This window comes from Puma concolor, chromosome B4 (assembly GCF_028749965.1).
Source record: "Puma concolor isolate L17-30 chromosome B4, mPumCon1.1.hap2, whole genome shotgun sequence".
Taxonomy (NCBI): Eukaryota; Metazoa; Chordata; class Mammalia; order Carnivora; family Felidae; genus Puma; species Puma concolor.
In genome coordinates, this window is record NC_141673.1 from 33,089,636 (window position 1) to 33,103,019 (window position 13,384).

The window sequence follows — 13,384 nt, forward strand, 5'->3', positions numbered from 1 at the left end:
CAGGCACCCCACATTGTATTTTAAATTATAGATTTTAAAGCAGATAATAATCTGTACAAGGAAAAGAGACACAAAATATTTATTTCATGGGTACATAAGTATGTATGTACTTAGACTAATTGATTTAGAATAACACAAGTGGGTAAAAATATGAAATTGTTTTGCAACTCGTATTTTAAATAATGCAAATGTAGAAAATTATGACCTTCCCTTCTAATGTACCATAGATATTTTAGTGCAGCTTCCAATTTTAAAATAGCATGAAGTGATTAATATTCATCAAAAGGAAGTGGGAAGAGAAGCATCATTTTATTTTCAATTAATAGAAAACATGGCATTGTCTATTTTTAGTCTCCTAGCTATTTATCCATTCCCTACGGAAGTGAATGGGCTTCCACACTCCTTGTCTGCTTTTTTGCTAAAAGTGCTTGCCTGGGCTGCCAAGCTCACCACGCAGTTTCTATCTGGCATTGAAGCGCTATCTTTTTCAGCCATGCAAGTCTGTGTTTTGTGATAAAGTGCCGTTATGGGCAGCCTTGCTGACTCTACTCTGCTTCAGAAAGAACTCGTGTGCACTACAGGATTCCATTTGAAAACTCTCTCTTCTGATGCTTGACTTTCTTCTGAAATTGTACTTGCAATCCTAATGGTTCTCTTTTTAATATTTTGACTCATTTTACTTGTTTAATATGAACTAGATATTTAATTCTACATAGAACAGCGAGGAGGTTTCTGACTGCTACAGAAAGTAAATTTTATAAGAGATAAACTACAATTTATAACTTGATTTTACCCAGCATGTATCACTTTAAATGCACAGATGGAGAGTTTTCAGGCCACTATGGGGGTAATCTGACTTGAGATATGTTGGTCTATTCATTTCACATTCCACAAGATCCACCGTGATTATTTCAGTCCATGTGATGGCATAGTGGCTGTATCACTGTCAATTTTTTCAGCATGAGAAAAGAAAGCATTGGTTGTATTACCAGCCATTTATTTAATGTGTGTATAGGCATCATCTTGGAACATCCATTTCTGATGTTTTATAGGCACTTGACACCATCTGCTTCAAACACATAGAAATGAAGGATATATAGTAACTGAGTGTATCTACTTATAAGTTTAACTAACAAAGCTTTAAATATTTTTTACCTGAATTTATAAATTAGATATATTTAGTTTTTAGGAATCACACAAGCAGGACAGAGAAAACTCACACTATAGTAGGGAAATCTCTCCCAAAACTGCTTAAAGAATTTTCATAAATTCAAACTTATAAATTCGTAAAGTTAAATTCCCTTAACAACTCTAACACTGTTAACAGAAAATAAAGTCATCCTAGACATTTTAGCTATAAGTATCAAATACACCATGTTCCCCTAAATATCATACGCACTTTCATTAAAAAAAAAAAGACACTGATATTGTAAACTTAATAATGAAGTGTTAGTGATTTAGACTTGGCTCCCTTCATTATATCTTAACTTAATTACCTTTTAACTTACTCTCTAATGGGCATGCTGAGGTTACTTGGTGGAAAATTAAAAATCATTGTACTGTTTGCTATGCCAGGTTTGCTGTAATTATTGGTATATTTGTTTATCATTCACAAACTTGAAATCACTTTATGAGAACTATATGTGTGCCCTGGATTCCTCCCAGGATGCTGATTAGACAGGTGGGACCATTTTTAAAGCTGTCTGATTTGGTTGATGGAATTTCCTACTCCCTTTAATTTACTACCTAATTGAAATCTATTTCTTCCCATGATCTTCTTCTGTTACAATTCAGCACTGCTGCAATTCTAAAATTTTTAAATGCCATCCATTGGGTTTCAAAATTCACTTATCTTTGTCTTCTGAAGCCATAATTCTGACGTTAGGCTAATGACATTTTGGAAACAAAAGAGAGGGAAAATTATGAATAGCAGAAAAGGGGAGAGGTATTTGTTTCTTTTCTCCTCAATTACAGATTATTTTTTCTGTCTTCATGTATTTATTAAATTGGCTTTTAGTTCCTCATTTTATTGGAGAATAGCAAATTTAACATTCCTATTCATGTAGAAAGGGCAAATGTCAGCTAGTCATTGATACTTTAGGCAATATCAATGTCTAATTTCAGCTGGGACCCTAAAGTTACAACGTAGACTAATGTGGAAAGAACTTGGGTTTTAGTGATTAGACATGGGTACTAATCTGACTTTACCAATCATCATCTGTATGATGTTGAACATGTTACTTAATTTTTAATGTCAGTTTCCATATCTTTATATCTGGGGTAACTAAACAAACCACACCAATTTATTGTGAAAATAAAATCACATCTCTAAAGTACATTTTAACATGCCTGACACCTAGGTAACACTTATTAAATTATAGTTGCAATTAGTTAATCTATCAAAATAATCTTATATATGCTAGGGTGGAGTGGTTCATTACTGATATTAAATGTTGCTTTGAAAATAGATTTTACTTTTAAACTCACTAGGGCAAAGAATTTAATTTAAAATCTGCCATGTTTCATACAGATGTCAAGATCTGTGAAGGGACTGAGATCTGAGATCTGAGATTTTGCCCTCTGTGTTAGCTAATAAGTTATCCTGTCGAAAGTTCACCTACATCGATAAAGACAAAAGATGCCTGCATGAGACAAAGGACAGTTTATGACTCACAGCAATAGCAGTGGTCAGCATTATATTGTTTACACTAGTTCTCCAAGCCCTAATTCCCACATGTCACCTGGTGACATGACAAGGTCTGGGTGATGCCTGTACACACTGTGGGTTATGTTAAAGGAGAAAAAAAAAAAACCTGAGTTTAAAAACCCTAATTTTTTATAAGGAGACTGTGAGCAAATCTACCCAACCTTTGCCCTGGAAAGAGACATTGTAATTATTAATGTGAACAGCAAACCAATATGCCTTCTGTTCTGGAAGACACTCTCTAACTTCCAAAGCTATTTGCTTTATGAACAATCTTGAAAGATGATATAGAACAAAACTGTTAATGCCCCTGCTCAGAAGACAGAAGTACATGGAGAATTGAATCCCCACAGTGGGATAATGGAAACTATGGACCTTCTAGTATAAAAATCAGGAGAAAATTTTATGAACATAATTTTAATTCAGTCATTCAAAGTGCTGAATTCTATCCAAACCATTTGTTGACAGGTGTGGTAGAGGAGATCAGTTACTTGTGAATGTCTTAATAGTATTTTAGAGAGGAAAAAGAAAAATTGGGATATTTATGAGGTTTTTGGATACAGTAGAAAGCATGTATTTCAATGTGAGGTCTTAATTAGGACTGGTTCACGATGTAGTAGTGGACGATGAGTGGACCAGGTAAAGCTAAGGTTTTGAGAAAACAGTTCCTAAGTGAGTGTTATGTATTGAAAGTTAGCAGACAAATGTTCATATTAATGAGTTTTTCAAAAGTGCTTGAAAGGAACAATAATGTTATTTGTATCTTTTATCTTTTTGGATTGGGTTTTCTGGAAGAGCAAGGATAAGTGTAACATTAGTGAAGTCTTGATAATACAGAGATTAAGCAGTGATATAGATGATTTTGCTTCTTCAAAGCCAAATGACATTTATCCAAAGCCTGTCATTATTTGTATATGAATCTGGATTTGTGGCATAGAGACATCTACTCACATTTAATAGGTTTTGTATCTTGAAGACAATATGGGGAAAAGGGTAGAAAACAGAATATACCAAAAGGAGAAATTTAAAAAAAAAAATGATCATGGTGTGGGAAAATGACCAATTTAAGGTAAAAAAAACCCCAAAAAACAAAAAAAACAAAACTGTAGAGAGGGCACCTGGGTGGCTCAGTGGGTTAAGTGTCTGACTGCGGCTCAGGTCTTGATCTCACCATTCACGAGTTGTTTTTTTTTTTTTTTAATTTTTTTTTTAACGTTTATTTATTTTTGAGACAGAGAGAGACAGAGCATGAACAGGGGAGGTGCAGGGAGAGAGGGAGACACAGAATCTGAAACTGGCTCCAGGCTCTGAGCCATCAGCACGGAGCCCGACGCGGGGCTCGAACTCAGGAACTGTGAGATCATGACCTGGGCGAGGTCGGCCGCTTAACCGACCAAGCCACCCAGGTGCCCCTCACCACTCACGAGTTTGAGCCCCACATCCAGGTCTGCGCTGACAGCTCTGAGCCTGGTGCCTGATTTGGATTCTGTGTCTCCCTTTCTCTTTCTGCCCTCCCCCACTAATGTTCTGTCACTCTCTCTCAAAAATAAACAAACATTAAAATTAAAAAAGAAATATATATATATATATGGATAGAGAGAGAGAGAGAGAGAGAGAGAGAGAGAGAGAGAGGCACTTGGGTGGTTCAGTCAGTTAAGTGTCTGACTTTGGCTCAGGTCATGATCGCATGGTTTGTGGGTTCAAGTCCCGTGTCAGCCTCTGTGCTGACAGCTCAGAGCCTGGAGCTTACTTCAGATTCTGTGTCTCCCGGTCTCATCCCCTCCCCCACTCGTGCTCTCTTTCTCAAAAATAAACCTTAAAATTTTTTTTTTAATGTACAGGAAACAAACAGGGAAGAAATGTTAAACACACAGAAGAATTCTAACAGTACACTAGCATCTGCCCTAAGAATGAATATAAGATTAGAGTCACATTATTATAAAAAAGATATCTTCCTTGCACTTAGGACAATAGACAAAAATGAGTCCAATCAGAATATCTGATCTAAGTGTATATATATATATATATATATATATATATATATATTAATCTTATTATAGAAAATACTTGATTAAGCTATATTTTTAAGATGATTAAAATGACTCACAACTTGTAGCCAGCTGAAAGTTTTTTTTCCAGGTGTTCTTATTTGTTCTTTCTTTCTTTTCTGTTTTGGTCTAGATTTGATATTTCCAAAGTCAAAAGTTACATAAGTCCCTGTAGACAAGGGGTGATTTATAAGCAAAGAGGGTCATCAAGATTAGGATGGAGTTCAAAAGAAGCAATAAGAGAGAAACCACTTGAGAAAACAGAAGTCATTTTATGTCCAATAAGAATTCCCCAAGCCTATCATTCTCAAAACAGGCTGTCCAGAAAATAAAACCTTTTCTTAAAAATAAACTTTCAGGTTTGAAAAATATTTTTTGGTGCAAATGATAAAGTTAGAGCTTTCTGACCAATGGGCTTCCATTTTCCAGGGATAATTATTAAACTGATAAGGACAGATACCATACTTGATCTTAGCCAAAAGACCAAGAAGCGATTACAGATAATTATTAAAATATGAGAAAATGAGGCAGTAATACTAGAGGTAAATTTAAAACGTTTAGTTCTTCCTAAACAGAGAATTGACATCTGTTCAGACAGTTTGGTGGGCTGCTTTTTTTTTTATTACATTCTGGTTTATATTTCAGTTTCTCTCTAGAAAGATTTGCTCTGATGCATTAATAGGAAACCTATTATTAAAATTCACCAAAGCTGCATACTCCAAATTCACCTGTATCCATAGTAAAGATGACATTTCACCTCCATCATTCTGCCTTTTTTGTTCATTGAACTTATTTGATATGGAAAAAGAATGCAATAACATATATTGAAGGAGGACACAGGAGAAGAAAGAGCAAACTGGAATGACTCCTTCAGAGGGAGCTGAGATTTGCTGCAAAATTGGCATGTGGCCCCTTAACGCAGCAGATTGAGATCCAGTAGCCATTGAGGAACAACCATTTAAGTATCGTGATAGCTGTATTCAGCCGTCAAAGAAAAGTTGGACAGACTTCATGGCGGATGACTGGACAGATCAATGTAAAAACTTGAAACATTACATTTGAGTTTCAAGGTAAATACTTTTCCTAGGTAGAGACACTGGTATTTCTTGTGTTTTCATGAAAAATGCCTGATAAATTAATACAATTTGCTTCTAAGGGAAGACACAGACAGGATGACATATTAAATGTTCTTTAGCTCAAGGTCTACTCAGAAAACAGAACCCAACTCAAAGCTTGTGTGAGGCTAGTTTATTATTATTATTATTATTATTACTATTACTATTATTTTTAGTTTATTTTTTGAGAGAGAGAAAGAAAGCAGGGGAGGGGCAGAGAGATAGAGAAAGAGAATCCCAAATAGGCTCTGCACTGTCAGCATAGAGCCCAATGTGGGCTTGAAACCATGAACCGTGAGATCATGACCTTAACCAACTGAGCCACCCAGGCAGCCCAAGGCTAGTTTATTTTAGCATGTGATCCCAGGTAGGAGATGGAATGCAGGGCAGTGAGAATGGAATAGGGAAGGAGGAACTGCCAATGCAATGATGTCATGGAGTTGGATGTTCTCCAGGCAACTGTTACCCATTCCCATTGAGACCTTCTGAGGACCTTATAAAATGGACCCACAGAATTATCTACCCAAAGATGAAACAGGGAGATATGTGTCCAATACTTTTTGGCCCTGTTGGTCCAGGGTGGCCCTGTTGGCATTAATTGTTTATACTTCCAGATCACGAGGCAGTCTGACTAGATGACATTCCCCACATGGGTCTTACAGGAACTCCAGGGCAAGACTCACATTGCAAGATCCTCAGCTTGAGGCAATGCTTTTGGAGGTTGCACCTGAAAAAGCTCTCTAAAGTTTGCGTGATGCTGACTGCTGCGACCAGAGGATTTTCAAATAGTGTACAAGTTGTGTCCAAGGCAAAGGATAGTCAGAACGATAATACTAAATTGAGTCTGGGATGGGATTAGTCTGATGAAAGACAATTGGTCAGAGATTTAATGATTCTAATGATACAAAAGGCAGTGTGCCATACTAGTGCATTTGATTCCCAGAACCAATCCCTTTTTATTACTTTTTTCCTTTATATGATGAAGTTATTTTCAGAAATAATCATGAATTTAAATAAGTAATAATAATGGTCAAATAAAGCCTACAGTGATTTTTTTTCTTTTGTTGAATTCTGTACTTCTAATAATACAAGTAAAATAATATAAATATTAATAATATAAAATAATGTAAATAATATAAGACAAAAATTAAGACACTTTAATTTTAAAAATCTGTGTTTTTATAAAATATTTAAAACCCATAGTTTTATATCTATATACTGGTCTATCACAGAAATGAATGATAACATTACATTTTAGTTTTGAGCCTTAAGTTCTGAAAACTTATCAAAGGGTTTGTCAAAATCTATATTCTTCATATATTGATGTTTAGTAAATAGCATAGCCAAGTTCCATTTTTCATTCATGATTGATAAAGTATTTTTAATGTTTTTTTTTTTTAATTTCAAAAGGTTGTTTCACTTGATGTGGCAATTATACAAAATAAATTCTTTAAATTTTTTTTTTTTTATTTAGAAAGAGAAACCATGAGTGGGGGAGGGGCAGAGAGAGAATCCCAAATGCAGAGAATCCCTGCACTCTCAGTGCAGATCCCAATATGGGGCTCAGTCTCACGAACCATGAGATCATGACCTGAGCCAACGTCAGATGCTTAATCGACTGAGCCATGCAGGTGCCCCTACAAAAGAAATTCTTAAATATAATAGTTTGTTGGAGATTCATAAAAAGTAAATTTTGCAATAAAATCCAGACATTCCCATAATGTCTATGTATTTATTTCTTCAGGACTGATTCTGGCAGATTTTCAGTATTTCTATAGTTCAAAAATATTTTCACCAAATAATTCATCATACATTTCTGTTACATTTGATAAAAATATATTTGAAGTTTTCTTCTTCAGAGAAAACTCTCTACATATAAGTGTACATTGACTTTATTTGATCTACTAATTTAGAATAATTGCCCAGTTGTTAATGAAAATAATTGAGACATTCAAATACTGTATCTTTGACTTTTTTCTGATGACCTAACACCATTATCTTTTATCATTTCTTTTGGCATTTATCTTCTGCAAATATTCATTTCCTTACATTTTATTGTTGCAAAGTTACTAACCTCCATTGTTTTCTGAATCAATCTTCAAGTGTTAATTTAAAACTTGATGTTTCACTCTAAATAACTCAAATCTTACTCTGGTTGTTTGCAATATTTGTGTCACTTTAATATTTACATTTCAAATATCACTTTCAAATGAGGTAACTCAGAAAAGACATAGACAGCAGAAGACAATATCTGAGCTGATGTGTGTCCCTTTTTCCTTTGAATCAACCAGTACTTCATGGATTGAATTAACTTTCAAAATGTGTCTTTCCTGTGCACTCAGCTTCATAATGAGCACTACATCTTTTAAGAAAGTCCTGGGGCGCCTGGGTGGCGTAGTCGGTTAAGCGTCCGACTTCAGCCAGGTCACGATCTCGCGGTCCGTGAGTTCGAGCCCCGCGTCAGGCTCTGGGCTGATGGCTCGGAGCCTGGAGCCTGTTTCCAATTCTGTGTCTCCCTCTCTCTCTGCCCCTCCCCCGTTCATGCTCTGTCTCTCTCTGTCCCAAAAATAAATAAAAAACGTTGAAAAAAAAAAATTAAAAAAAAAAAAAAAAAAAAAAAAAGTCCTTAGTGATAATATCTACATTCTGCAGCCTTTGCTATTGATCAGGTGAACCTGAAAGGATAGGTTTATTTTTCACAAATTCCAAAATACATTTTCCTGAGGAAATCTTCTAAAAGAGTGAATTCTCTTAAGCTTTGGGGGGAAAATGTGCTCAAGGAGCAAATGAGAATTAAGGATTAATTTATTTCACATTTTCCCATCATTTGTTTTGGCCACAGTTATACTGTTGTCATATTCTTGACCATTGGGCAGTCGTTTCAGGGAATTTCCTGGAAAGGAGAGAAAAAGCTCAAAATTAATTTCTTTATCTTGACCATCTTCAAGATTGATGTATTTGATCAACTTGTATAAATGAACAGAGTATAAAGCTTTGGGAATGTTAAGAATTTCAAACTACTTTGCATTTTTAATGCAACTATCTGTTCTTTGAGGTAATTTTCCAGAAGATGTATATAATTATTTAGACCATAGGAAAAAAACTAGCATGGTAATACATTACTGCATAGTAAAACATTACAAAATGTTCCTTTGACTTTGGGTCATAATTTGAGAGTAATTTCTTCAACTTCAAAACAGTGTTCTTTATTTGCTAATGACATATGGTTTTTATGATCAGGGAAAGGATATTTTATTTGGCTGAAAGCATTATTAACTCTAAATAGGATCTAAAAAGTCATTTATTATTCATACACATACACACAAACATATATCTACATGTGTGCATATGTATGTATATATGTGTGCATATATGCATATATATGTTTTCGTATGTGGTGTACAAATCTTCCATTTTGTAAGAAGATAAATATTGTTCAGATGTCTTAATATCAGGGACTTTAGAATATACTTTCCAGCAGGTTTTAAAATGATTTATTAAGCTGGACATGCCAGGTTTTGTTTCATTACCAGTAAACTAAAAAAATATATAATTTTTTCAGTTTCTAAACAACTCACATAAACTCTCAATTTTCCACTATATGGAAAATATATAAAGAGTCTAAAAACCATCAAGTTGACAAGAGTTGACTTCCCTCCTTTGTTCTTTTCTCATTCTCATTCAATTGTATAACAACATTTATTATAATATGGTTCACTTCTTTTAAACGGGTTTAATCTCAATCACCTGGAACAAATATTGACTAAGTAGTGAAATCATAATACATTAAAATTTCATTTATCATATCTTTTCCTTCAAAGGCTTAGCCAAGCATCTCCTTATCATCATCATTATCATCATCACTATTAGTGTTGACTTTTGATGATACTTACTTTCTGTTCAAAATTATCAAACTTGAGAGAAAAATATTCAAATTCATCCTTTACCTGTATCACTTAAGCATTATTCTTTCTTGTATGGGTTCTTAGGATTGTATGTGCAATCCTGATTTTCCTATAATTGAAGAACTATATGCAATATTTTATATATTACACTTTTTAGAGTATGTTCAATGATTCAATTACCTCCTGTATTGACTTCTATTTTCTTGTTTTACTCCACTAGAATGTTATCACTTCATGTTGACAAGGTACCTCACATTAAAGTTCTTTACAGAACTTTACAGAATGTAGAATTATTATGGTTTCACAATAATATAGAAAATGACTTTAGGCTACTCCAAATTCCTGGAGAGGGAAAAAAACCTCAAAACACAAAAAACTATGTAGATAAAGTTTTATAACAAGTGAATGTCAAACATTGGTTAGTTTAATATAATTATTTACATTACTTTTTATATGTTAATAAGTTTATTTTCTCACAACCAAACATAAAATGTTTATTTTGAACAACTCAATTGCTCCACTGGTGCACATTTTATTTTTATGGCTTGTTTTCTGTTTTAAAGCAAAAATTAATTAAAATAGAATAATAAAATCCAATTTTAAGTATGTTATTAAAATCAATAAAATATTATATATGTGGCTTAATATGAACTTTTCAAACAAAAATTATGCACTTCAGAGTTCATATATTATTTCACTCAGGTCTTAAAATAAAAATTCCAGCAGTCACATGGAATGACAACATTGACCTAATTCAAATTCCATTTCTTTATCTGTACATTCATTGTGCTGACACTGTTTATTCTGTGTCCACCTTTGGAAAAAAAAAAAGCTTGAGCTTTTTTCTGCCTAGATACCCTTAATGAAATATTCTATATTTTTAATAAAATAAAAAATGAAAAATATATGGATATTAATCTTATTATCATTATTTTGTCTGAAAAATGAAACATATAAGATTTATAGTAATCAAATGAACATAACTTAGCTATCTAATTGAATGACTGATAGGGAAATTTAAGTGGTACAGAGGATTACCATATTGGGATTTTTAAAAATATTCTAATAATATAAAATAACATGTGCTACCTATAAAATAAATTTCAACTAGAGGATAATAGAAAAATATAGCTGTATGTTAGTGATCCTTTCTGAAATGAGTATCTTTAAAATGAGCTAGACTTTAAGAAGAATATTTATGAAATTCTTTTACACATTTCCTTGTAAGGAGAGGAAAAATAATATGTAGTACCACATTGGTTGGAGACATACTGTACCTGATGATATTTAGAGATCAGACTATTTAGAAAACAATGACTATAACTGGGTCCACATGTGTCAGGGGCTTACTGTACAACTGAGAGTTCTCTGAATTAACTTCCATATAGTGTACAATATTTAATAGAGGACACAATAAAATATGTGAATTGGAAGCACATATATGTTTTTTTTTTTTAACTTGACTGTAACCATGACATTTTTTGAACTTTAACAAATTATTCTCTGAGGAAAGAATAATTTATTACTGACATTATTTAAAATTGCTGAATCATGGTGATAATAAAAATATAGAACAACTTTTATTTTGATATTTTATTATTTTTATAAAATATGTAAAGTCATGTACCCCCTTACTGCCTGCTCCTAGGCAGAATGCTACCTCTTTACTGCCCATAATGTGATATAATGGAAAAGTGACACTGAATAGGATTTTCTGTAATAATCAATGATTTGGCAAACCTAATACTCATTGACTTCTTATTTCTCCCTATAGGAAGCCTATAAGACTGACTTTAGAGAAAGTTAGAAAAAAGAAGTATCTGAGTCAGAAAGTAATAAGAAAGAAACAAGAAAGATAGTATTCAGAACTGGTTAACATTACCAATTTAAGGAGCAATTCAAGTAGACTAATTTGAGAAGCATGTTTGACTTTTGTGAAATTAGCCCATCCTTTCTCATAGGATCAGGAAAAGGCAAAGAAACGAAAAAAAAACAAACACAAAAAAAACACTTGGAAGATGTTTGTTTGTTTAGGAAAGTTGGCTTCTTAAGCCTAAGAAATTCCATGATAACATATAATGGTGGCAGTCCCCATTTTGCCTTCCTTTGAGTAGACAATTTTGTTTTTTCTCTTGTGACTTAAGTACTTCAAATGATGTTTACCAAGTGGAATGCCTAGCACCTCATAAGTATTCTAAAATGGTATCCATCTATGGTCTGATAATAATACTTATGATTATAACTTTCAACAGATTCTATATTGTATTAAGATGTTCAATATGAGGTAATCAGCTTAAACTGATGCCATATACATCATAATCATTTTTACAAACAACTCATTCTTAGCTGTATTTCTCATTTTCAAGTGTGTTGACTAATTGAACAGAAGTATCTCATCAGATCTTTTTCTATTTCACCTTTTTCATACGTTCAGTCTTCATTTAAATGCAGTGAGGCATGCTTGATATACGCCTAAGTGGAGCTTGCACATTTTTGACTCTGTTCACTGAGCTTAAACAGCTCTCCCTGAAATTGGGTTGCGTTTTTTTTTTTTTTTTTTTTTATTGTTGATTCTCTTCTTCTCTTCTTAACTACTGTACTGCTTCAAAGCCTTCTTACAATCTATGTGTCACTGCCATCAAAAATGAAAGTTGAACTATGAATTTGGGAGTTTGCCATCCTTATGAGGAACAGAGAAAGACTTCAAAGAGCCATTGCTAGGAAGCTAGGAAGGAATGCTATGAAAATGGTATATTTTTATACTTGATACAGATTATAGCTCCCAAATAGATGGTATTTAGAGATCAAAATATTTAGAGGATAAATGAATACCTATTATTTCATAATTGTTGGTGATAATTATGTGTTAATAAGCCGAGGAATTTCTTCATTTGCTACATTTCACTTATTCTTCACTCTTTCTTTCTTTTTAGGACTTACTTCTGAATCCTAAGCTAAGAAGATGAAAATATCTGAAATTGTCCATGATAAACTTCTTCAGTTCTAGCATACTCTTTAATTGCATACACCTAGAAGAGTATTGTAAGGTCTCTAGTAGCCTGGAATACAAGAGAAAAAGTTAAATTGAGATAAGCTCACAGTTGAGGTTTTCTACACTGTAGACTTAATGAAGCTTATTTTAGTTCCATACATGGACCATGCTCTTTTCTCACTTCCAGACCTTCAACATTGTGGTCTCTTCAATTCTGTAGACCCTTCTTCCCCACTTTTGATTTAAAAGTATATTAGAAATTTGCTTTCTCCTGAATGTCTTCCAGAGCTCTTATACTATTATATCCCCTTATTTTGTGCTTCTGTCTTACCCCATACTTTTCTCTATTGTTCAAATGTTTTTTTTTTTTAAGTGTCTGTTTCACATCTGAGAACCTGTAAGCAATGTGAAGGCTGAGATCTTACCTCTGATGATAATAAGTGGTGATAGCTCTTGAACAGGTATTTAAATGAATGAATAACAATGGAGAACACATATTGAGGGTTCACACAACTTAGAGTGGCAATGACTGATAAAAACCAAGTTTTCTTATTTTTAGTACAATTCCTATTCTGTCGCATTACATTGACCTAATTAATCATGATCCTCTGAGTATGTAA

General features: G+C 33.4%; 1 long non-coding RNA gene and 1 other non-coding gene across 2 annotated transcripts; both read right to left on the reverse strand.

Moving 5' to 3' along the window:
• Positions 1 to 5,064: 5,064 nt before the first annotated feature.
• Positions 5,065 to 5,247, reverse strand: LOC112863982 (U2 spliceosomal RNA). Its single transcript, XR_015254109.1, has one exon. It is a non-coding gene; the product is annotated as a U2 spliceosomal RNA (small nuclear RNA).
• A 3,407-nt stretch (positions 5,248 to 8,654) lies between these two features.
• Positions 8,655 to 9,970, reverse strand: LOC147579009 (uncharacterized). Its single transcript, XR_015253116.1, has 2 exons — positions 9,815 to 9,970; positions 8,655 to 8,760 (listed from the first exon to the last, which is right to left on the reverse strand). It is a non-coding gene; the product is annotated as an uncharacterized LOC147579009 (long non-coding RNA).
• Between the last annotated feature and the right edge of the window lie 3,414 nt (positions 9,971 to 13,384).